A 25439-nucleotide genomic window follows, 5' to 3' on the forward strand; every position below is an offset into this window, starting at 1 on the left:
CTGTTCTTTTTTCCCTTTCCCTCCTTCCCCTTTCCCTCCTTCCCCTTTTCCTCCTTTCCCCTTCCCCTTTCCCTCCTTCCCCTTTTCTTCCTTCCCCTTTTCTTCCTTCCCCTTTTCTTCCTTCCCCTTTCCTTTCCCGGTGATCCCCAGAGGTCCCTCCCAGCCCCTCCCGCCCTGATCCCGTGTTTTGGTGGCTGTTTGTCCTTTCCTCACTGGAATTGCTCAGGATGAGGATGGAGAAGACAACCCGGGGCCGCCTGACCCCACGGCTGGGATTGGGAATGGCATCAGTGGCTGGAAAACAATTCCCAAAGTCCTTCAGCGTTTTCCCCTTGGATTTGGGGAGGGAATTGTCCGCGTGTGCGGGATCTGCCGGAGGAGAAGAGCTGAGAGCCAAACGGGAGGAGGCAGGGCTGGGGCTCAGCTGCTCAGAATTCCCTGTCCCGGCCCTTCCCGGCGTTTTTCCATCCCCACATTCCGGATGCGAGCGCCGCTCCGGCATTTACAGACACGAAGGGAAGGAGCCGGGTCAGGCGAGGCGCCGGGAGCGGGGAGGCGTCTGACAAACACAAAAATGGAACCGCTCGGGAATAAGGCAAACACTGCCGGGAAGGAGCGGGAATGAGACAAATATTGGATTAAGACAAATACTGCTGTGGATTCCAGCGGCAATTCCAGCGGCAGAGCCGGGCTGGGAGCGTGTTGACAATGGGAGATGAGGGGCTGAGGCAGGAGGGGAAAACCCCCCGGCCCTGGGGCCGGTCCCTGGGCTCGGTGACCGGAGTTATTGGGATGTGACATCCAAAGGTCCCAAAATACCCGGATCCAGCAGAGGAACTCCTGTTTTTATCAGCGCAGCCCGGTGGTGTCGGGATCTCCGGGTGTGTTGGGATTGGGAGTGGGAATTCATTGGAGGGGAGCTTATCCCAAACAGGATCCCAAAGCTCTTCCCTGACTGCCATAGGAGGGGTGGGAGGGGATCCATGGGGTGGGATGGGATGGGATCCATGGGATGGGATGGGATGGGATCCATGGGATGGGATCAGTGGGATGGGATGGGATGGGATGGGATGGGATGGGATGGGATCCATGGGATGGGATGGGATGGGATAGGATGGGATGGGATGGGATGGGATGGGATGGGATGGGATGGGATGGGATGGGATCAGTGGGATGGGATGGGATGGGATCCATGGGATGGGATGGGATGGGATCAGTGGGATGGGATCAGTAGGATGGGATCCATGGAATGGGATGGGATCAGTGGGATGGGATGGGATCAGTGGGATGGGATGGGATCAGTAGGATGGGATCAGTGGGATGGGATGGGATCCATGGGATGGGATCCATGGGATGGGATGGGATCAGTGGGATGGGATGGGATCAGTAGGATGGGATCCATGGGATGGGATGGGATCAGTGGGATGGGATGGGATGGGATGGGATGGGATGGGATGGGATGGGATGGGATGGGATGGGATCAGTGGGATGGGATGGGATCAGTAGGATGGGATCCATGGGATGGGATGGGATCAGTGGGATGGGATGGGATCAGTAGGATGGGATCCATGGGATGGGATGGGATCACAGCCACTCTCCATGGTAGATGGACGATGAGGAAGGCAGGAATGCCCCCTTGGGAGGTGTTGGAATTCAGGAGGTTGTGTCACTGCACAGGTGACTCCTGAGGATGACAAAGCCTGGCCTTCCCCAGGGCTGACCTGGGCCATTCCCAGCCCCGGACATCCGGAGCTTTGGAGCTTTCCCAGCGCCCCCAGTGCAGCCGAGCCTGGCCCAGGGCAGGCCCTGGGGTCCCTAAAGGTCCCTCCCACCCCAAAGCATCCCATGGCTCTCGGTGTCCTGACAGATCCATGGAATTGTCTCGTGAAGGCTGAGGATGGGAAAACCTTGGGATCCTGGTGCTGCACCTGGAGAAGCTTTTCCAGCTGTTCTGGAGTCTCCAGAGACATCCAAGGCCTGGGTGGGATCCTGTGCTCTGAGTGATCCAGCTGGGGGTGAGCTGATCTCCAGAGGTGCCTTCAATCCCAACCACTCTCTTATCCTGGGATTCTGCACTGCCTGTCATCTTCAGGGCTTTAAATTTCTTCATTGCTCTGGGGGCTTAGAATGGGGGAATTTGTTGGTTTGTTTGGGGTTTTGTTTGGTTGGTTTTGGTTTGGGGATTTTTACTGTTAGGTGGCTTTATTTCCTTTGTGCTTTTGGGGGGTTTGTGTAGTTTTATTTTGTTTTATTTTATTTTATTTTATTTTATTTTATTTTATTTTATTTTATTTTATTTTATTTTATTTTATTTTATTTTATTTTATTTTATTTTATTTTATTTTATTTTATTTTATTTTATTTTATTTTATTTTATTTTATTCTATTTTATTTTATTTTATTTTATTTTATTTTATTTTATTTTATTTTATTTTATTTTATTTTATTTTATTTTATTTTATTTTATTTTGTATTTTGAATTACTTTTTATATTTTTATAATTTTATTGTATATTTTTTATTTTATATTATTTTATATTTTGTTTCATTTTTTGTATTTTGTTTTATGCAGTTTTATATTATATTTTTTAAACTTTTATATTTCATTTTAATTTCTGTGTTCTATTTTTATTTTCTATCATTTTATATTTTGTTTTATTTTTTATATTTTATTTTTTTCATTTTATTTTATATTTGGTTTAATTTTTATATTTTATTTAATTTCTATTTTCCATTTTTATTTTATATTCTTTTATGTCTTGTTTTACTTTTTATATTTTATTTTATTTTATTTTATTTTATTTCCTTTATTGTATTTTATATTTTTTTTAACTTTTATATTTAATTTTAGTTTATATTTTCTATTTTTATTTTCTATTTTATTTTATTTTATTTTATTTTATTTTATTTTATTTTATTTTATTTTATTTTATTTTATTTTATTTTATTTTATTTTATTTTATTCTATTTTATTTTATTTTATTTTATTTCATTTTATTTTATTTTATTTTATTTTATTTTATTTTATTTTATTTTATTTTATTTTATTTTCCTCTTGCCCTGGCAGGTGCTCGGTGCCTCCCAGCAGCTTTTGGCAGTCGGTTCCTCCATCCCCCAGTGCTTCCTTTCCCATGGGAATGAGCTTTTCCATCATCCCTGACTCGGAGTTTCCCAGGACATCCCATTCCCAGGATCCTGCCAGGGATCAGCAGCTCCTCCCAAAGCCCTCCCTGGATGTGGGGATGGGATTAAAGGGATGAACTTCATGGATGGATGGGATTACACCGGGAAAGGCGGAATTCCGAGCTGCTCCAGGCTGAGGAAGGATTCCCATGGGGAAAAACAAGGACTGGGAAAGTCCTTGTACTATTTGTAACGTATATAAAATATATATTAATATATAATAATATTAATATATTATATTAATATTATTATAGTATATTATAATATAATTATAATTATATAATCATAAATAATAAATAATAGAATATTATTAAATAATATTATTATATTATATATAGTATATTATATTACATATAATATATAATATATAATATATAATATATAATATATAATATATAATATATAATATATAATATATAATATATAATATATAATATATAATATATAATATATAATATATAATATATAATATATAATATATAATATATAATATATAATATATAATATATAATATATAATATATAATGAGAAAGGGAGGCTCAGGGGTTCATCAGGAGATGGGCAGAGGGGCTGGGAATTGTTCCTGGATGTTACTGGAATTTTATCCTGTTAATCACACAGCTTTCCCCTTTCAGAAGAAGTTCTCTTTTCTTTTCTCCTATGAGTTTCCAAAGGAAGGATGAGTTCAGTGGGAATTTTGCTGTGCAGGAGGAGTGCAGGAACACGAATTGGGAAATGTTAAAATCTCCCTTATTTTCCATAAAGAACTGGACTTTTTTTAATACACAGACTCCAGTGGGTGTAAATCCTTCCTTATGCTGTTCCAGTGGGTTTGAGGGGTTTGGAATATTTCTTTTTAACAGGGAGGCAGCTCCCATTTGTGCTGGAATTAGAACTATTTGTGGTCACTGCAAGGAAAAAAAAGGATTTTCATCCTCTGGTTGCCTTTGCCACACTTGGGATGCAGATTTTGGGTGTCAACCACAGAAACTGTCAGGGAAAAAAATCCTAAATAGTGGCTGAGATGCCCTAAAAATGTGCTGGAAGTTCGGGAGGGCTGCAGATAATGGAGCAGAGACTTTGAAATTCAGAATCAATCCCTGAGGTTTGCAGGGCACAGGTGGAGTTCTCCATGAGCCCGCACTCCAAACAGCAAATTCATCCTTCCCCAGCAGCAACGGAGCAGGAAAATGCGCTGGACCAAGAGGATCTGGGGCACATTTTGGAAAATTCTGCTGCTCCAAGAAGGATTCAGAGCCAGCTGAGGGTGCTCAGTGCCGTTTTTCACGGGGAGGAAAATGCTCTCTGTGCAGTCCTGGAAGGGAAATCCATGGATATCCTCTGACCTTCCTCGGGGCTGAGCGCCAGCTCCCGGCCCAATCCATAGAAATACCATTAAATTAGTCAAAGGAAAGACAAATTCCCAAGCATTCCCATCAGCTCCCGGGATTTAAACCAACCCAACACTTTGGCTGCCTCGCAGCTGCCCAAACCAGCCCAATAAGCTGCAACTTCCCAGAAATCTCTTTAATTAGGACAGCCCTGGAAAGCTGAAAGCACAAAACTTCCAGTCCTGGCTTCTGCAGGAAGCTGAGCCAAGCTGGAAAATCTCCCTGGGAAGATTTGGAATATGTTTGGAATCGCTCTGGTAAAGGTTTGAGCAACTCCGAAGTGGGAAACATCGGCAGGAGGGGCTGGGAGTGAAGGAGAAATTGCGGCTGGATTTATCAGGCTGCAATCATCCCCCAATATTCCTCAAGATTGATGGGCAGGAATTCTTTCCAACCAAAAAAAAAAAGCACGGCAGAGAGAGTTGCCTTTGACACGGGGATTATTGATAGCCGTGATAAATTCCCAACATCCAGCAGGGAACAAAACCCCCCGGCAGGGCTGGGAGCGGGGGAGTGGGAAATGATGGGAAGTGTTGGGGATGTTTCGCTCCGGCTCGGCCTCATTATGCCATGGGCAAAATGTAAAAACAGAGGCTGGGGAAATGTCTCATTAAGGGTTTCCCGGCTCGTTCCGGGGCTGGAATAATGAAAAATGCAGGAGAAGCTCTGGTGCGCGGGGTGAGGGGGGCAGGAGCAGCCCTTTGGCACACGGAGTGAATTCCCGGGATTGGCCGGGAAATTCCCGGGAAAACAGCGCTGGAAATCCTGGGGTTCATCGGGGATTTTACACCGGGAGCATCGGATCTGCCTCAGGCACAGAATCCCAGAGTGCCTGAGGCTGGAAAAGCTCTCTGGGATCACCAAATCCCAGCTGTGCCCGATCCCACCGTGTCCCCAGGAATTCCCTGGACACCTCCAAGGATGGGGAATCCAATCCTCCCCGGGCAGCCCCCGCCAATATTTAACAACTCTTGGCCTTGGAATTCTTGGACTCGTTTGGTCTTTGTGGCCTCTGAGTGCAGGAAGCAGGAGCAGGATCTGGGAGAACCACAAACTTTCCCTGTCCATTATTGTTCCTTCTGGAATCATCCAAACACAAATTCCCCTGGGAGCTGGCAGTGGTTTTCATTTTCCAAAATAGCTGAATTATTTTGAAATATTTTGATGTTTGAAGTATTTTTAAAGCTCAAAATATTTTGATGCTTGAGGTATTTTTAGTTGAAATATTTTAATATTTGAAATATTTTGATGTTGGAAATATTTTCGTATTTGAAATATTTTGATGTTGAACCAAAAAATTTGTTTGGGAATTTCCTTTCTTTTTTCTTTCAGAGGGTTGAGTTCTGGCAGTGATAAGCCAGGTTGGAAATTGCCTCCAATTTTTTATCCATCCACTGAGAAAATACACTGAAATTTGGAGATTTAGGAATGTCCCGGAGTGATGGGAATTGTCCCTGCATTTTTTCAGCACTGGGTGTGGAAATACCTGATCCAAATCCCTCTGAGGCCATAGAAAATCTTATTTCCTGGAGAGACAGCTGGAATTACTGATCTCCAGGGATTTTTAAGCCGGGATATCCAGGAGTGTGGGGAGGGAAGGGATGCCCTGGAACCTCCTCCTCCAATGAAGAGGACATCTGGAAAACTGATCCCAAGCGTCCCTCCTGGGCAGGGGCACCAGCAGCAGCTTTGGAATGAACTTCTGGAACCTTGGGAAGAGGTGAAACAGCACCAAATTCCTGCCTTTTCCCTAATTTCCCACAAAACTACTCTGCAACACCACCTAGTGCTGCGGCGGGGCGGGACGGGGGGATCCACCGGCCCCAAAATCCCGGCTCGGGGCTCGGCAGCCGGGAAAGGACCGGGAATTCCTCCAGGAATGGGGACCCCACACTTGGAGCCGCTCAGCTGCGAGGGTCGGGATCGTGGGAAGGTCCAGGAGGCTCCCAAACTTGTCTGTGCCTTGTTGGACTTAGGAGAAAGTTGATTTTTGTGTCTCTGGGAGAGCTGGAGGAGGAATTCCTGTTCCCTGAATGGATGGAGTGTCCATGGAATGCTTGAAGTGGCACCTCTGGAAAGCTGGATGAGCCATGGATCCATTTTTCCTACAGCATTCCCATTGGAGAGTGCTCCAAAATTAGGGATAGTGAGAGGGGAAAGGATGGAGGAGGGGATTTCTCCAGGTGGGCACTGCCATGGTTCCTGCATCCAGCCCGGGGAGACGAGCAGGAGGAAAACAGGAGCTGGAATTGAGGAGAAAACACCTGCAGGGAGTCCTGGAAAAGTGACTTGTCCCAAAAACGAAACAGCCTGAAAAACAGAACATATCCTAAAAATAAAAAGCTTATCCTAAAAAACAAAACTTATCCTAAAAAATCAGACCTACCCTAAAAAATACCCTAAAAGGTAAACTTACCCTAAAAATGAGACTTGTCCTAAGAATACCCTAAAACTGCACTTACCCTAAAAAAGGTGGAGTCGAGTCCAGGCTTTTCCTGATCCCACCGTGTCCCCACCCAGAGCCCTGAGTGGCACCTCCAGGAATTCCCTGGACACCTCCAGGGATGGGCACTGCAAACCTCCCTGGGCACTTCCAAGGCCTGAGCGCCCTTTCCATGGGGAAATTCCTGCTGCTGTCCCCCCTGAGCTGCCCTGGCCCAGCCTGAGGCCGTTCCCTCTCCTCCTGTCCCTGTTCCCTGCCAGCACAGCCCGACCCCCCCGGCTGTCCCCTCCTGCCAGGGAATTCCAGAGAGGGAAAAGATCCCTCGGGATCCTCCTTTGCTCCAGGCTCAGCCCCTTCCCAGCTCCCTCAGCAATTCTCCAGCCCCTTCCCAGCTCCCTCAGGAATTCTCCAGTCCCTTCCCAGCTCCCTCAGGAATTCTCCAGCCCCTTCCCAGCTCCCTCAGGAATTCTCCAGCCCCTTCCCAGCTCCCTCAGGAATTCTCCAGCCCCTTCCCAGCTCCCTCAGGAATGAGGAAGGGAGAGGAAATCCCAGCACTGAGGGTCTGCAGCCCCTCAGTGGTTCCCATCCCCAGGTGGGGCTGGCCCAGCCCAGGGCCACCAGCCAGGGCAGAGCTGTTCCCTGGAGCTGCCAGGACCTTCCAGGAGCTGCCAGGAGCTGCCAGGAATTGCCAGGAATTCTGGGAATGCTCCAGAGCCGCTGGTTTGGAGCTGTGGTGTGACTGGAAATGTGCCCTCCTGTCCCACAGAGCCATCAAGGAGCTGGATGATTTTAATATTTATTACTGCTTAAAATCAATTAAAGGGTAACCAAGTCATAAAAAAAATCCCACATTTTTATTAAGGTAAAGAAAGAGGAGTTTCGTTTGTGGGGGAAAAGGGTGTGTTGGGTTTTTTCCTTTTTTTTGGTGAATGTTCTTTGGGTTTTGTTTGTTTGAGTGGTTTGGGTTCTGAGTTTGGTTTGGATTTTTTTGTCTTTATAATCTTTCTTTGAATTGTGGTTGAAATGACAACTCCAGACCTGCAGCTGCCTCCACTTCCAGCCCTTTCAGCACTTCTGCAGTCCCAGGCTCAGATCAAACTAAAAACAGCCTCAGTGACTTGAGCTGGCAGCAAAAGTTGATTTAAATTAAATCAAGAAGCATCCTCTGGCTGTGAGCAGTGAGCTCGCACCTGGAATTCGCTGGGAAACACGGAATGGGAGACGGGTTTTACAGTGCAGGATTGTTCTTGAGGTAAAAGACTGGAATTCAGCAGGAATAAATCTGGCCTGGGAATTCCAGGAATGCTTTTCCATCGGCATTCCCTGCTCCCAGCCTGGAGTGCACGGGCTGGGCACTGATCTCCTGTCTGAGCGGCTGCTGGGTGCGATTGGTGAGGAAAAGGAGCTGCGAGCACTCCCTGAGCCCCGCCCGGGAGAGAGCTGGGGTTTCACTGGGCTCTGGAATTTGTCACCATCTCTGGGGGATCCCTGGGATCCCTTCCCAAACCATCCTGTGGCTCCCAGCTCCTCCTGTGCTGGACATGAGTGAGATCCATCCTGACTGCCCGGCTGGAATTCGCTCTGGGAATGCGGCACCCGGAGAGATCCGAGCCCAGGGAGCCGCAGATCCATCCAGGAATTCCCATTCCCGGTTCCCAGGAGCCTCACAGCTGGAGGGGCCGGGACAGCTCAGCCGGGAGGGGACACGGGACAGGGGACAGGGACAGGGACGGGAACAGGGACAGGGACACGGGACAGGGACAGGGACAGGGACAGGGGACAGGGACAGGGACACGGAACAGGGACAGGGACACGGGACAGGGGACAGGGACAGGGGACAGGGACAGGGGACAGGGACACGGGACAGGGACAGGGACAGGGGACAGGGATATGGGACAGGGACACGGGACAGGGACACGGGACAGGGGACAGGGGACAGGGGACAGGGACAGGGACAGGGACAGGGACAGGGACAGGGACAGGGACAGGGACAGGGACAGGGACAGGGACGGGAACAGGGACAGGGACACGGGACAGGGACAGGGACAGGGACAGGGGACAGGGACACGGAACAGGGACAGGGACACGGGACAGGGGACAGGGACAGGGGACAGGGACAGGGGACAGGGACACGGGACAGGGACAGGGACAGGGACGGGAACAGGGACAGGGACACGGGACAGGGACAGGGACAGGGACAGGGACAGGGGACAGGGACACGGAACAGGGACAGGGACACGGGACAGGGGACAGGGGACAGGGGACAGGGACAGGGACAGGGGACAGGGACAGGGACAGGGGACAGGGACAGGGACAGGGACAGGGACAGGGGACAGGGACAAGGGACAGGGGACAGGGACAGGGGACAGGGACACGGGACAGGGACAGGGACAGGGACAGGGACAGGGACAGGGGACAGGGACAGGGTCACGGGACACGGGACAGGGGACAGGGACAGGGGACAGGGACACGGAACAGGGACAGGGACAGGGGACAGGGATATGGGACAGGGGACAGGGACAGGGACAGGGACAGGGACAGGGACACGGGACAGGGACACTGCTCCAGCTCCTCCCAGCAAGGAATTCCTGGCTGGCAGGGTGGGCTGGCCCTGGGCTGGAATTCCCAGAGCAGCTGTGGCTGTCCCTGGATCCTGGCAGTGCCCAAGGCCAGGCTGGGGCAGCCCGGGACACAGGGAGGTGTCCCTGCCATGGCAGGGGTGGGATGGATGGGGTTTAAGGTCCCTCCCAATCCCAGATAATTCTGGAATTTGATGATTCCTGCCCTGCTCCTTCTCCTGCCCACTTGGGGCAGTTTTCCCTGTGTTTTGTGAGCTGTGTCCCCTGAGGCAGGTGGGGACTCCACGGCTGTGCTGAGCCCCTGCGGGGATCTCATTAATTTATTCATTTATTAATTAGATTAAAACAAGAGGGTTGGGAATATTTTGCTTGAAAATAAACTAGAAACTAGAAACTTTCTAGTAACCTAGCAAGTAAACTCTGAATTATTCCAGCTCTTCATTGGGATCCCCCTCCTGCTCCTGTTGGGATCCCAGGCGCTGTGCCCGGCTCCAGATGTGCTGATGCACAGCTGGACAAGCCTGGCCTCAGCCGGGATCAGCGCTGGGAATGAGGGATAAAGGATGGGGTGCTGGAGCTGGAGAACAGCAGAGGACGACACTGGATTAACCCTTTGTGGTGAATGCCGAGCCGGTTGCAGTTGCCAGGATCCCGGGAAGCGTTGGGAGCAGCGGGAATCCCGGCTCCTGGGATTTGCACCCAGTCAGTTCCAGACGTTTCTGTGTGCTCTGGGTGCTGTGGCAGAGCCCTCGGAGCAGGGAGGGGCTCCGGGGCTGGGATCGGGGTCTGGGGGGAATTGGGGCTGAGTTCCCGCCCTGCTCACTCGGGTTTGTCTCCGAGCTTTGGCTCGTGGTGTGGGTTGGTGTTTGAAGGATATGTTTGTTTGGTGTTTGAAGGATATTTTTGTTTGGTGTTTGAAGGATATTTTTGTTTGGTGTTTGAAGGATATTTTTGTTGGGGTTTACCCAGCCAGTCACTTGCTCTCTGTTTTATCCCCGTTTCTGATCCATCTCCGGGCACAGGAAATGTGAAAGCTGAACCTCGGTGTCCCGGTACCAGATCCCACAGAGCAAAACAGCCCAAAAGAATTGTCATAAAAACCTTTTATTGTGTGGTTCTGTGTCCGGGGCACCTGCACTGCCTGCTGCCACCTGCAGGGGCTGGAGTTCAGGAAGGAATCCTGGGCCCATTTGGGAACGTCCCACATCCATTTGGGATCGCCCTGCATCCATTTGGGATCACCACACATCCATTTGGGATCATCCCAGTGTCCATTTGGGATCACCCTGCATCCATTTGGGATCATCCCAGTGTCCATTTGGGATCGCCCGGCATCCATTTGGGATCACCACACATCCGTTTGGGATCATCCCCACGTTCATTTGGGAACATCCCAGTGCCCATTTGAGATCATCCCAGCAACCATTTGGGATCACCCCACATCCATTTGGGATCATCCCATAACCCATTTGGGAACATCCCAGCATCCATTTGAGATCACCCTGCATCCAATTGGGATCACCCTACATCCATTTGAGATCACTCTACATCCAATTGGGATCTCCCCACATCCAATTGGGATCACCCTGCATCCATTTGGGAACATTCCAGTGCCCATTTGGGATCACCACACATCCATTTGGGATCACCACACATCCATTTGGGATCACCACACATCCATTTGGGAAGATCCCAGTGCCCATTTGGGATCACCCCGCATCCATTTGGGATCATCCCAGTGCCCATTTAGGATCACCCTGCATCCATTTGGGATCATCCCAGTGCCCATTTGGGATCACCACACATCCATTTGGGATCACCACACATCCATTTGGGAAGACCCCAGTGCTCATTTGGGGTCACCCCGCATCCATTTGGGATCATCCCAGTGCCCGTTTGGGGTCACCCCGCATCCATTTGGGAAGATCCCAGTGCCCATTTGGGATCACCCTGCATCCATTTGGGATCACCCTGCATCCAATTGGGATCACCCTACATCCATTTGAGATCACTCTACATCCAATTGGGATCGCCCCACATCCAATTGGGATCACCCTGCATCCATTTGGGAACATTCCAGTGCCCATTTGGGATCATCCCACATCCATTTGGGATCATCCCAGTGCCCATTTGGGATCACCACACATCCATTTGGGATCACCACACATCCATTTGGGAAGACCCCAGTGCCCATTTGGGATCACCACACATCCACTTGGGAAGACCCCAGTGCCCATTTGGGATCACCCCGCATTCATTTGGGATCATCCCAGTGCTCATTTGGGGTCATCCCGCATCCATTTGGGATCATCCCATAACCCATTTGGGATCATTTCAGTGCCCATTTGGGATCACTCTACATCCATTTGGGATCATCCCATAACCCATTTGGGATCATTTCAGTGCCCATTTGGGATCACCCCGCATCCATTTGGGATCATCCCATAACCCATTTGGGATCATTCCAGTGCCCATTTGGGATCACCCCGCATCCATTTGGGATCATCCCAGTGCCCATTTAGGATCACCCTGCATCCATTTGGGACCATCGCGGGGCTCGGCGCTGGCCGGAGCCAGCTGGGAGGATAAAGAAGGAAAGAAAGGAGCGGCTGCCGCTGATGAGGGCCAGCTCCGCGGGAATGTTAATTGCTGTAATTGGCTCGCGGTTGCCATGGTGATCGCAGGGCGCTCCGCCGGGGCTGCCACGGGCGAGGGAGGTTTGCTCCCTGGATCCTCCCTGGATCCTCATTCCTGGAGTGCGGCGGCCCTGGAAAAAAATTCCCCATTTCCCTGCAACTCGTGCCTGCATCTGGGGATGCCTGTGGCAAGACACGGATATTCCATGGATATTCCATGGATATTCCATGGATATTCCGGGTGTATTTACTGCTGCGGGTGAACCTCTGCCGTGGCTCCATCCGTCCTCTCTCCAAGGGGTCCCAAAAATGCCACTGGAGCAGGTGAAGGGTGGTGGGATTTAATTGGCGTCCGTAGGAATAATTACCCGGCTGATGCAGAGGGGAGATGTGATTGGGTTTGTTAGGAGCTGCCAATAATTGCATTCCTGGAAAAAGGAATTGCCAGCTCCACAGAGAGTCGGTCCCTGCCTTCCTCAGGGTTTTATTTTTGGAGGACCCCAGCTCAGGCATTCCTGTTGTGGAGGAATCTTCAGGAATTTCAAGGTTCTGCATTAAAAGGACAATTTTGGGAAGCTCTCGAGGAGCAGAATTCCTACTGTGGCTTTTCCTAAGTGAGGATTCCTGTGTCTTGCCCCCTGATCCCTCTTTCCATCCCTCCCGGAGCCCCCAGAGTTATTTGGAGGCAGAACCAAGTTCCTAACGGAGAGCAAAGAGCTGCCGGTGGGCCCTTCCATAATAATTCCCTGCCCGGGATCAATCCATCCGCGGCTGCTCCTTCCCTGCAGCCCAGAGCCAGTGTGGGAGGGAAAAGAAATCATTTGGGAGGGAAAAGAAATCATTTGGGAGGGTCTGAGCAAAAGTCGGGATGTTCCAGAGCTAAACTGCAGTGGATGAAGTGGCCCTGGAAAGGCACAGCAGGAAAACTTGGAATGTGCTGCGGCTCCCGGAGCTCCCGGAGCTCCTTCATCCGTGCTGAGAGCAGCACAAGCCACGAATAAAGCACGGCAGGTTTTCCTTCCTGCCCCCTTTTCCCGGATTTCCAGGGTGATGCGCTGGATGCAGCCCCATCCCCGGGGCCTCGAGCCCTGCCGAGCTGCTCCCGCTCCCTTTTCCCTCCCTCGCTCCCAGGAAAGCTCCGGCGAGCCGGGAGAGCCACGTGCCAGGCTAATAATAGTCCCAGCCGCTGTAATTCCTTAGAAAATCAGGCGTTTGGGAAGGGTTTTGGGAGCAGGAGCAGCTGCTCTGCCCCTTTGGAGCTGCTGAGATTCCCGAGCCCTCGGCAGCCGCCGGATTGGGATCCCACGGGAGAAGCCCTGGCCTGGCACAGACCCTCCCAAAAACGCTCTTTATTTTCCTTTTCCCTCCAGCTTTCCAGGTTTGAAAGAGCAGGAGCTGGCGTGGTTTTAAAGGATCGTTTTTATTTCCCGCAGGGAGAACGAGAGCCGTGTTGGAGAAAGGGGAAAAGTTCTGTCCGGGCTTTACCGCCCAGCCAGGGGTTAAATCCTCCGGGATCCTTTCAAACAGAAAGCAAAAACCCCCAGCTCGTGGCTGGATCGCAAGTTTTTATGGAAATGAAGCCCGGAGCAGGTCCGGGGAGCAGCGAGGGATGGCGAGGAGTTGCCGGGTTTATGATTCCCGGAGAATTCCAGCGCCGTGCCCGGGGCTGGAGCAGCTCCCGCCGCCGCTTCCAAAGCCCGGCCTGCGCATCTCGCTCCGAGCGTTAAAATTCAGAATTAAAAGAAGGAATTTAGGCAGAGATTTCAGTTTGAAATCTGCCTCACCGTGCTGAGCTCTGCAGGGACATTCCCAACAAAATAAAAATCCCTGGAATAGGGACCTTTATTTCCTCTGGAAGTGCGGTTGTTGCCAATCTCCTTTCGCCGCTTGCTCGCAGGCGGTGACAATGGATCTGAGCTCCCGGGGGATTTTCCTCCAATAATTCCGCCCGAATCCGGGCTGGATCTGCTCCCTGTGCCAGGAGCTTGGCTCTAGCCCGGGTTTTCCTTCACGGGAAGAGCCTCAGCCAGGAATTTCCCTCTCCCCACTCCAGCTCCATCATTTCCAAGTTTATTCCGAAGATTTAAGTGCGCCTTGTCCCCCGTCCCATTTACCGGCTGCGGGATCAAATCCCGAATTCCAGCCCGAAACACACAAAGGGGGATGTGGGCAGCAAATAAAAGCCATTCCAAGGGAAAAAAAAAAAACAACAAAACGGGAATGCGCCTGAGCGGCTCCGGGATGGGGTGAGGGGGGAAGGGGACAGAGCAGGTTGATTTTAAAATTCCTGTGAAACCCTGGGGTGGGATGGGGGGTGGAGAGAGGATTTGGGAGCCCCGTGGCTGCGCTCACAAATATTTGTGTGTTTTCACTGCTCGGGCAGGGAGGAATTGGTGCTGCTGGTGCCGAATTCCCGCTGGAAGCAGTCGGGATCAGCCCCCTGAGCCTCGAAGTCATCCCAGCGTAATTGGGACTTTTTGTTTTGTTTTCTTCAAGGGAATAATTGCCCGCCCTCCCTGATTGTTCCGAGAGGGCAGGGAAAGGGTGATTGTGGCAGCGGTGGGAACAAAGCTGGAATGGGATTCATCCTCTCCGGGAAAAGGGGCTCAGCCGCGCTGGGCTGGGTGATCTCCTGAAAGGATTCCTTTTTTTTTTTCCTTTTCTTTTTTCTTTTTTCCTTTTTTTTTTTTTTTTTTTTTTTTTTTTAATAGAAATGCCAGTTAATTTGATTTATAATCCGGAGTGTTAATGGAAGAGAATCATAAAGCAGGCAGCTCGGGGAGCTCGCCGAGCGCCGTGCGGCTCCTCTTTAATTAGCCCCGAGCTGCCGGACAATTCCGAGCCCTAAAGCCCCGAAAATCCAACCCCGCTCTGCCCAGCACCCAAACCAAAGTTTTCCTCCCCGACGATCAGAACAGAACCCTCTGCTGCGGCGGGTTTGGTTTGGTTCGGGGTGGGTTTTTTTCAGCGGTAATTTTATTTTCTCTCCAGCGCGGCGGCTGCCAGAAGCCAGCAGTGAGCAATGTTTGAAGGGGCAAAAGCGCCGGCTGTAAATGTGCACAATATTCCACATTATATACATGTCATTCCTGAGCGCTCCTGGAACGAGGCAGTGTCAAATCTGGATGACAGATTGAGGTGAAAGCTGGGAAGGGAGAGCCTGGGAAGGAGCAGCCCTGACTGAGGCAGGCACCCCATAGAATTTATCCTGCGGGCTCTGGGGAGCCGCTCCCACCGCACGAGGGACAATCCGCACCAATTTGGGGCTGGGCAGCCGCCGGTCTCACAATGCCACCTAGTGCTGCTGCCCGGGTCCCCAGAGCCCGACCCCAAAATGGGACCTGGTCAGGGGTCCCCAGAGCCCGACCCCAAAATGAGACCTGGCCCCGGGTCCACAGAGCCCGACCCCAAAATGGGACCTGGTCAGGGGTCCCCAGAGCCCGACCCCAAAATGGGACCTGGCCCCGGGTCCACAGAGCCCGACCCCGACCCCAAAATGGGACCTGGTCAGGGGTCCACAGAGCCCGACCCCAAAATGAGACCTGGCCCCGGGTCCCCAGAGCCCGACCCCAAAATGGGACCTGGTCAGGGGTCCCCAGAGCCCGACCCCAAAATGGGACCTGGCCCCGGGTCCACAGAGCCCGACCCCGACCCCAAAATGGGACCTGGTCAGGGGTCCCCAAAGCCCGACCCCAACCCCAAAATGGGATCTGGCCCCGGGTCCCCAGAGCCCGACCCCAAAATGAGACCTGGTCAGGGGTCCACAGAGCCCGACCCCAAAATGGGATCTGGTCCAGGGTCCCCAAAACCCGATCCCAAACCAGGACCTGGTCCAGGGTCCCCAGAGCTCAGCCCCGACCCCAAAAGCGGGACCTGGCCCCGGCTGCGCTTCCTGGGCTGGAAACCAGAGCTCCCCTCCAGGAATTGCTCCAAAGGCGCTTTTGGGGAGGCTCCCGGGGGGGAAGATGCGGTTCCCATGGGAATGTGGAGCCTTCCCGGGGTTGGGGGCTCCTCGGGGGGGACACCCTGGCTCAGGTGAGGCTGCGGTGGCCGCTCCCCCCGGCTGCACACAGAGTCCTTTGGAAGGAAGGAATTGCCTCAGGAGCAGGGAAAAGCAATCCCAGACCCGCGAGGGGCCGCACAACTTCCTTTTATATTTCTAATTATTTTTTTTTTAAAATAGCTTAAATTATCTGATTTCACCTTATTTTTTAATTTTTTTTTTTATTCTCTCCAATTTTCTGATAAATTTTTTCCTGATAACAATTTTCTGATAAAACATCCAGGCTCCGCAGAGCTGGAAAGCAGGAATGAACCCCCGTGGGAGATGGAGAAGCTGCTGTGCCTCCGAGGAGGAACATTAACACCCATCCCCGGGGCAGTAAATTCCAGAGGAATATTCCCAAAATGAACCTGCTGTGGGTGGGAGCCAGGATCTCCCACATCCCGGATTTCCAGGGCCAACCATCTCCTTCCTCCGGGCTGGATTTTGGGAGCAGAGCTCCCAGTCCAGCGTTGAAACTCCGAGCTTTTGGAATTTTGGTTTTTAACAGAAGTTGTGATACTCAAATGCCTTAAAAATCTGGGAAATAACTGTGGATTTGTTTGGATTTTTAGTGGGGTTTTTTTTGTTTATTTGTTTGATTTTGGGGGTTTTTTCCCTAAATTTGTAGCGTCTGAAGCAAATATTCCATCAGAAATGCATCCCCCTCGGGAAGGGTTTTGCATCCCAACACTTTTCCATATGAAGGAAACAGCCAGAGTTATTTGGGATTTTTTTTGGTGTTGTTTCCCTCTCCCTGCACATTTGGGGCCTGGGACACAAATCCATGGATGCTCCAGGATTTTGGGAGCAGAGCTGGGCAGCTTGGAAGGTTTTCCTGGGAAATCTGCCTGGCTTTTGTCAGAAAGAGCAACAAAAAACCCGGCAGGTCCTTACGGAGCGTTTCCATCGCACCCAGCTGGCGTTTTCTCTTGGAAAAAAAAAATAAAAAATAAATTAAAAAATGATCAATTTAAAAAATAATAATTAAAAATCCAATGAATCCTGGAAAGAGCACCCGTTCCCGAGCTCCCGCGGAATTCCTGCTGCCGTGTGCTGCTGCCGAGCTCCGGCAGTGGAAACTCTGGGAATTGACCTCCCAGAAGGGAAGGGCTGCTCCAGCCCCGATCCCGGAGCTCTCCCGCAGGGCAGCTCCAGCCCAGCGCCTGCCGCTGAGCTTTAAAAGGATATTCCCGGCAGGAATAAACCCTGGGCTCTCCGAACCCATGCCAGGGTGTCTGAGGGGAGGTTTGTGAGCTTGGGGGAGCTGGGAACAGCCGGGGTTTGTGTTGTTTTTATTCATTCATGGAGAATTCCAGGGGTGCTGCTTCCTTGGAGAGGGGGAGCCGGGATGGAGGAAGGATCGTGGAATCCTGGGATGGTTCGGGGTGGAAGGGACGTGGAGGATCATCCCAGCCCTGTCACCTCCCGCTGTCCCAGGCTGCTCCAGCACTGCCAGGGGTCCGGGGCAGCCCCAGCTGCTCTGGGAATTCTGTGCCAGGGCTTCCCACCCTGTCAGGGAACAATTCCTGCCCCAAATCCCATCCCTGGATCTGTGAACTCACTGATTCCTGGGGATTTGTGAATTCACTGATTCCTGGGGATTTGTGAATTCACTGATTCCTGCAGGTCCATGAAATCACTGATTCCTGGGGATCCATAAATTCACTGATCCCTGGGGATCCATAAATTCACTGATTCCTGGGGATCCATGAAATCACTGATTCCTGGGGATCCATGAAATCACTGATTCCTGGGGATCCATGAAATCACTGATTCCTGGGGATCCTTAAATTCACTGATTCCTGGGGATCCATAAATTCACTGATTCCTGGGGATCCATGAATTCACACATTCCTGCAGGTCCATGAATTCACTGATTCCTGGGGATCCTTAAATTCACTGATTCCTGGGGATCCTTAAATTCACTGATTCCTGGGGATCCTTAAATTCACTGATTCCTGGGGATTTGTGAATTCACTGATTCCTGGGGATTTGTGAATTCACTGATTCCTGGGGATCCATGAACTCACTGATTCCTGGGGATTTGTGAATTCACCGATTCCTGGGGATCCATGAATTCACACATTCCTGCAGGTCCATGAATTCACTGATTCCTGGGGATCCCTGGCTTTAGTGATTCCTGGGAATCCATGAATTTGCCGATTCCTGGGATCCCTAGAGCCGCGTGTTCCCCCCTCACGCCCTCTCTGTGTTGAGCAGCCGCTCTCCATTTCCCGGCTGCAGTCCCAGGGCAGCAGATCCAGGGAATTCCACATGCCCAGAGCTCGGAGAGCCGGATCTGGAGAATTCCTTCCTTTGGGATCCCAGCCACAGGGTCAGGGAGCGCTGTGGGACAGGGAAGGGCAATTCCCATGGGATGCTGCTCCTGTCCCGGGATATCCACCCTTATCCCGGGATATCCGCCCTTATCCCGGGATATCCGCCCTTATCCCGGGATATCCGCCCTTATCCCGGGCTCCCTTCCCGCTGTCCCTGTCCTTCCCTCTGTCCTGCCATATCCAACACACACTTCAGTGTCCCCTCTCCGTCCCCCTCCGGGAATTGTGTTTTTTCCAGGTTTTTTCCAGGCTCAGTAGGAGACCTCACGGACAATTCCCTTTGGATATTCCTCAGGTGCTGGCTGCTTTTCCCACCACAATTCCCGGCCGCATCCAAGGGCTCCTGGCCAGCTCCCAGGTTCCCATCCTCCCTCTGCCCTCCGAGTTCCAGAGCGGGATCCCGCTGGGATTTCGGGAGTTTCCAGGACAGGGAATCTCCTCACGCACGGGAGCGGAGGGAAAAGCGTTCTTGGACTTTTGGGAGCAGCCCCGCTTTTCCCCCTAAGGGCATCTCTTCCCTGCTTCCATGGATTCCCAGGAAAGCCATCCTGGAGGGAGCGGGGCCCTGCCTGCAGCGCATTCCTGGAGCTGCAGCTCCACCTGCCAGCGGCCCCGGGAACGGCCGGGATCGGGAATGGGATATGGGGTGTGGGATATGGGGTGTGGGATATGGGATGTGGGATATGGGATGTGGGATATGGGATGTGGGATATGGGATGTGGGGTGAGGGATATGGGGTGTGGGATGTGGGGTGTGGGATGTGGGGTGTGGGATGTGGGGTGTGGGATGTGGGGTGTGGGGTGTGGGGTGAGGGGTGTGGGGTGAGGAATATGGGGTGTGGGATATGGGGTGAGGGATATGGGGTGTGGGATGCGGGATTATGGAATCCGGGATATGGGATGTGGGATATGGGATTGGGATGTGAGCTGCGTAATATGGGATATGCGGTGTGGGATATGGAATATGGGATGTGGGATATGGGATGTGTGATATGGGATACGAGATATGGGACGCAGGATGTGGGATATGGAATATGTGATGTGGGATATGGGATGTGGGATGTAGGACATGGAATACGGGATGTGGGATATGGGATGCAGGACGAGGGATATCAGATTGGGATGTGTAATATGGGATATGGGGTGTGTAATATGGGATATGGGGTGTGTGATATGGGATATGGGGTGTGGGATATGGGATATAGGATAAAGGATATGAGATATGGAATGAAGGATATGGGATCCGGGATGTGGGATCCAGAATATGGGATGTGGGATGAGGGATACAGGATATGAGATATGGAATGAAGGATATGGGATGCGAGATATGGGATGTAGGATACTGGATGTGGGACGTGGGATCCGGGATCCAGGATATGGAATATGGGGATGTGGGATCCCGGATGTGGGATATGGAATATGGGGATGTGGAATACGGGATGTGGGATATAGGATACAGGATATGAGATATGGAATGCAGGATATGGGGTGTGGGATATAGGATATGGGATGTAGGATGTGGGATCCGGGATGTGGGATCCAGCCAGGGCATCCCCGCTCCCTCCCCATCCCTGCGAACACCTCTGGATTGTGCGGATCTGCTCTCCCTGGTTCTTTTCCCAGCCTTTCCCTGGATCCCGGAGCAGCAGCTCTGCTGCGCCGGCTCCGAGCCCCGGGAATTTTCCCCTCCCGGCTCTGGAGAAGTTTGGAAGGATTTTCTTCTGTGGGAAAAGGCGTTAAAATCCCTTTTCCTCCCATCAGAACCGGCAAAAAGCGCCCAAACCCTTTTCACCTGGGCTACCTCGGAGAGGGGCAATTAACGCGCGTAATTAATTAACGCCGCTAGATACTAAACCCCTATTATTTACTTTAACAATAAAACTAATTATTTCCCTAAAACCTGAAACTCGTGTATCGGGTGCTGCACTCGGGGAGCCGGGGAGGAAGATTTTGATCCAGGAGCGCTGGATCCGGTTCGGAATTCCCGTTTTTCCCCCTGGGAACAGCCCCGGGGGCCCAGCCGGGAGGCTCTGCCCTGGCTGAGCACGGAATTTCACCGAAATTCCCGCTCGGAGCTGCAGATCCCGAGCTGCCGGTGATAACAGAGCTCGGGACCGCCGGGTTTGCGGCTTTCCAGCGGCTCTGAATCCCAGGAATAGCTGGGAATGTGTGGGGAAATGCCTCCCTCTAGTGCTGCCGGCCGGGCTGGTTTTCTGACTAGAAATGGGATTGAAGAGGAATTAAATATTCCGCCTCTGCCGGAGTTCGGCTGAGGCCGATTTGGAGGGTGCCGGGGGTGGGTTTGGGGATTCCCTGGAAGGGCTGAGGCTCTTTGGAGCCAAACCCCTGCTCCCGAGGGATGCAGGAGGGAGATTCCCGGAGATGAAGACTCGGGATGGGGCAGATCCGGGAGGAAAGCGCTGCCCTTCTCCGGCTGAGCTGAGCTCCAGCTGGAAGGATTTCCAAACATTCCCCGGGAATCTCAGGGATCCGGCTGGGAGGGGAGGCAGCGCTGGCCCGGAGCAGCTCGGGGGGCTCCTGCTTTTCCTGGGAGAGGATTCCAGCCAGGGGCTCCTCAGCCTCCCTCTGCTGGGACACCGGGGCTCTCCCAAATTTCCACCCGATCCTGGATGGAACCAACCCCTAAAATCCCAGCCCAGCCCCTCCTCACCCCCCTGGGCTGGGTTTAACCCGCCTGGGACTGCCCCCAAATCAGAGAAATGCTGAAATGAGCATGGGAGCTGGAAAAACTGGGAAGGAGATGCTCATGGAGGGCTGCAGAGTGAAGCTTCCCTGCCATTAATTCCCAAACTTATTCCTCATCCAGCATGAAAAGCTCTGCTCTGGCAGCACTCTACTGAAGTGTCTCAAATGTGCATTTAATTTGGATTTAATAACACCATTTTTCCCTCGGAAAACTCCGTCAATTATTGAAAGCATTTCTTGAGGTTTAGCAATTATTTAAGAGGTACATTTACAGTAAAGTAATTAACTCAAATGGCATCGTCGTGGAAATGGTGTATTTCAAACAAATTTCAATATTTGTTCACCAGAGAAAATATTTTCTCCTGCTCTAATTCGATCATCTCATGGGCATTGTCTGGAAAAGTTTTTCCTCTCATCCAGCAACTTTCTGGGGAGCTTGGAGAGTCCTGGGAATGTGGGAACAGGGAATTGTTTTGAAGGTGGGAATGGCTCCAGCTGCATCCAGCCACTCCTGGATCCTTCCTAAGATGCTTGGAGAAAAAAATCGGTCACAGGAGGAAATCATGGAATGGCAGATTGGTTTGGGTTGGAAGGACCTTAAAGCACATCCCATCCCCATTCCCATCCCTATCCCATCCCATCCCAGCCACGGGCAGGGACATTCCCACCATCCCAGACGGCTCCAACCTGGCCTTGGGCACTGCCAGGGATCCACAGATGCTCTAGGAATTCCAGCCCAGCCAGGAATTCCCAATTCCCAATCTCCCACCCATCCCTGCCCTCTGGCACTGGGAGCCATTCCCTGGCTCCTGTCCCTCCATCCCTTGTCCCCAGTCCCTCTCCAGCTCTCCTGGAGCCCCTTCAGGCCCTGCAAGGGGCTCTGAGCTCTCCCTGGATCCTTCCCTTCTCCAGGGGAACATTCCCAGCTCTCCCTGGATCCTTCCCTTCTCCAGGGGAACATTCCCAGCTCTCCCTGGATCCTTCCCTTCTCCAGGGGAACATTCCCAGCTCTCCCTGGATCCTTCCCTTCTCCAGGGGAACATTCCCAGCTCTCCCTGGATCCTTCCCTCCTCCAGGGGAACATTTCCAGTTCTCCCAGCCTGGCTCCAGCCCTGGAGCAGCTCCGTGGTTCCTCTGGGCTCTGTCCATGTCCTGCTGTTGGGTTCCCGGGTCCGGTTCCAGCTCTGTCCCTGGGGTCTCACAGATCCCCGCCCTCCATCCCATCTGTGCCGGGGCTTTGTTCTCCCGGCCCAGCTCCTCCTTTCCTTCCCTCCCTGCCCGTTCCATCATTCCCGATTTTCCCGGCGCTCTCGTTCCCTCTCCCGGGGTCTTTGCTGCCAAACAAAACCTCGGATTTGTTTAATCCCAGCGGGAATCCCTAGGGGGGGAGGGCAGGAGGGGAGAGGGCCCTGGGGAAGCAGCCATGAGGTGACCTCTGGGGGACACTAAACTGATCCCACTCCAGCACACGGGGAACAGGGACATCCCCACCTTTGGGATCAGCCCAGATATTCCTCACGAGAACAGGGACATCCCCACCTTTGGGATCAGCCCAGATATTCCTCATGGGAACAGGGATATCCCCACCTTTGGGATCAGCCCAGATATTCCTCATGGGAACAGAGACATCCCCACCTTTGGGATCAGCCCAGATATTCCTCATGGGAACAGAGACATCCCCACCTTTGGGATCAGCCCAGATATTCCTCATGGGAACAGAGACATCCCCACCTTTGGGATCAGCCCAGATATTCCTCATGGGAACAGGGATATCCCCACATTTGGGATCAGCCCAGATATTCCTCATGGGAACAGGGACATCCCCAGCTTTGGGATCAGCCCAGATATTCCTCACGAGAACAGGGACATCCCCAGCTTTAGGATCAGCCCAGATATTCCTCACGGGAACAGGGACATCCCCACCTTTAGGATCAGCCCAGATATTCCTCATGGGAACAGGGACATCCCCAGCTTTGGGATCAGCCCAGATATTCCTCGTTACTGCCCTGAACAAACTTCATTTCTCCTCCCCTCCTGGCATTTTCTGCTGGTTGAGAAGGAACCTTTCGGCTGGAACCACAGAGGGTGTCTGAGAAATTGTCCCCAGAAGTGCCCCAAAGTGCCCCAGACTGCACGGATGGCAATGCTGAGCTCCCAGCTGGAATTTTAAGGCAAGCCCCAAGCTCCAGCTGGAATGACCGAGATCCAGAGCTCAGCGTGGGACAGGCAGGTGAGGAAACCCGGCATTCCCTTTGGAATGAGGGCTGGGATGTCCCAGGTGGCAGGAGGTGCCTGCAAAGCCCGAGGAATCTGTGCCCAGGGATTCCCAGGAGCTGTAGGATAACACAAACCAGAGGCCACAAAGAATTCCTGATCCATGGGAAGGGTGATGGACACAGGGAAGGGGAACTGGAGCTGAGCCCACCCGGCACCTCCAGCCTGGGAATCTCCTGCCCTCGGCCAAAAAGGTGGAAAAGCTCTGGGATTGGCTTTGTCCGTGCTGGCAGCAATCCCAGGAATGTTCCTGAGGGGAATGTGGCCGGGACAGGGCACCAGGAGACACAGGCTGGTGACTCTGGGCTCAGTTCTGCTCTTGTGCATCTGTCTGCACCTGGTTTATGGAAAAACTCCTGTGTGGGGACATCCAGAAATCCAGAAATCCAGAGTTTGGGGAGGGGATGGAGCACATCCAGTGGTTGGGAAGGGGATGGAGCACATCCAGAGGCTGGGAAGGGGATGGAACACATCCAGAGGCTGGGAAGGGGATGGAGCACATCCAGAGGCTGGGAAGGGGATGGAGCACATCCAGAGGTTGGGAAGGGGCTGGAACACATCCAGAGGTTGGGAAGGGGCTGGAGCACGATCCCTGTGAGGAGCAGCTGAGGGAGCTGGGGTTGCTGAGCCTGGAGAAAAGGAGGCTCGGGGGTGACCTTGTCACTCCCTGCAGCTCCCTGAAGGAGCTGTGGCCAGCTGGGGTTGGGCTCTTTCTCCAGCAGCTCTGGCAGAAGGAGAGGACACAGCCCCGAGCTGTGCCAAGGGAAACAGAGGCTGGATATGAGGAAGAAGTTTTTTATGGAAAGGGTGATAAAGTACTGGAATGGTCTGCCCGGGGAGGTGCTGGAGTCACCATCCCTGGGTGGGTTAAAAAACGCTGGATGTGGCACTCGGTGCCAGGGGCTGGTGGAGGTGTCAGGGCTGGCCTCGATGGCCTTGGAGCCTCTTCCAGCCCGGTGATTCTGCTGGATTCCATTGCTGAGTTCTGTATTCCTGCCTGGGAAGGGATGGATTTGCTCAGAGGAAACACCAGATTCCTTGCTTGAGGCTTCCTTGGAAAATGCTGCACGATAAAATCAGGGAATTGTTCAGGTTGGAAAAGACCTCCAAGGCCATCAAGTCCAGGCACCAACCCCAGTGTTCAGCGCTGGCCCCTGTCCCCACATCCACACATTTCCTGGGAATTCCCAGGGATGGGGGCTCCTCCACTGCCTTCCAACGCTTTACAACCCTTTCCAGGGAAAAGTCTTTCCCCATCTCCACCCTGAAGCCCCCAGGCACAGCTTGGGACCGGAATTCACCCAGAGCTGAACAATGCACCGGAGCACCCAGATTCCCAAAGGCTTTTCCCTGATTTTCCTGAACGGTGTTTTGTGTGGATCTGAGCTGCTTCTGCACGGATTCCAGGCTCCATTCCTGGGGTTCCAGCCCTGCTCCTGGCCTGGGAGCAGCTCCTGGCATTGCTGCTGCCTCTGGAGAGATTTCCTTCGGTGCTTCTTTACAATATTTATTATTATGATTATTTTATAAATAAAATTTTAAAAAATATTTTAAATTCAATTTAAAAACTAAAATAAAGTAAAATTTAAAAACTAAAATTAAATTAAATTTTAAAAATCAAATTAAATTCAATTTAAAAACTAAAATAAAATAAAATTTAAAAACTAAAATTAAATTAAATTTAAAAACTAAAACTAAATAAAATTTAAAAAATAAAATAAAATTAAACTTAAAAACTAAAATTAAATTAAATTTAAAAAATAAAATTAAATAAAATTCAAAAAATAAAATAAAATAAAATTTAAAAAATAAAATAAAATTTAAAAAATAAAATGAAATAAAATT

The sequence above is a fragment of the Poecile atricapillus genome, chromosome 5 (genome assembly GCF_030490865.1).
Source record: "Poecile atricapillus isolate bPoeAtr1 chromosome 5, bPoeAtr1.hap1, whole genome shotgun sequence".
Lineage (NCBI taxonomy): Eukaryota > Metazoa > Chordata > Aves > Passeriformes > Paridae > Poecile > Poecile atricapillus.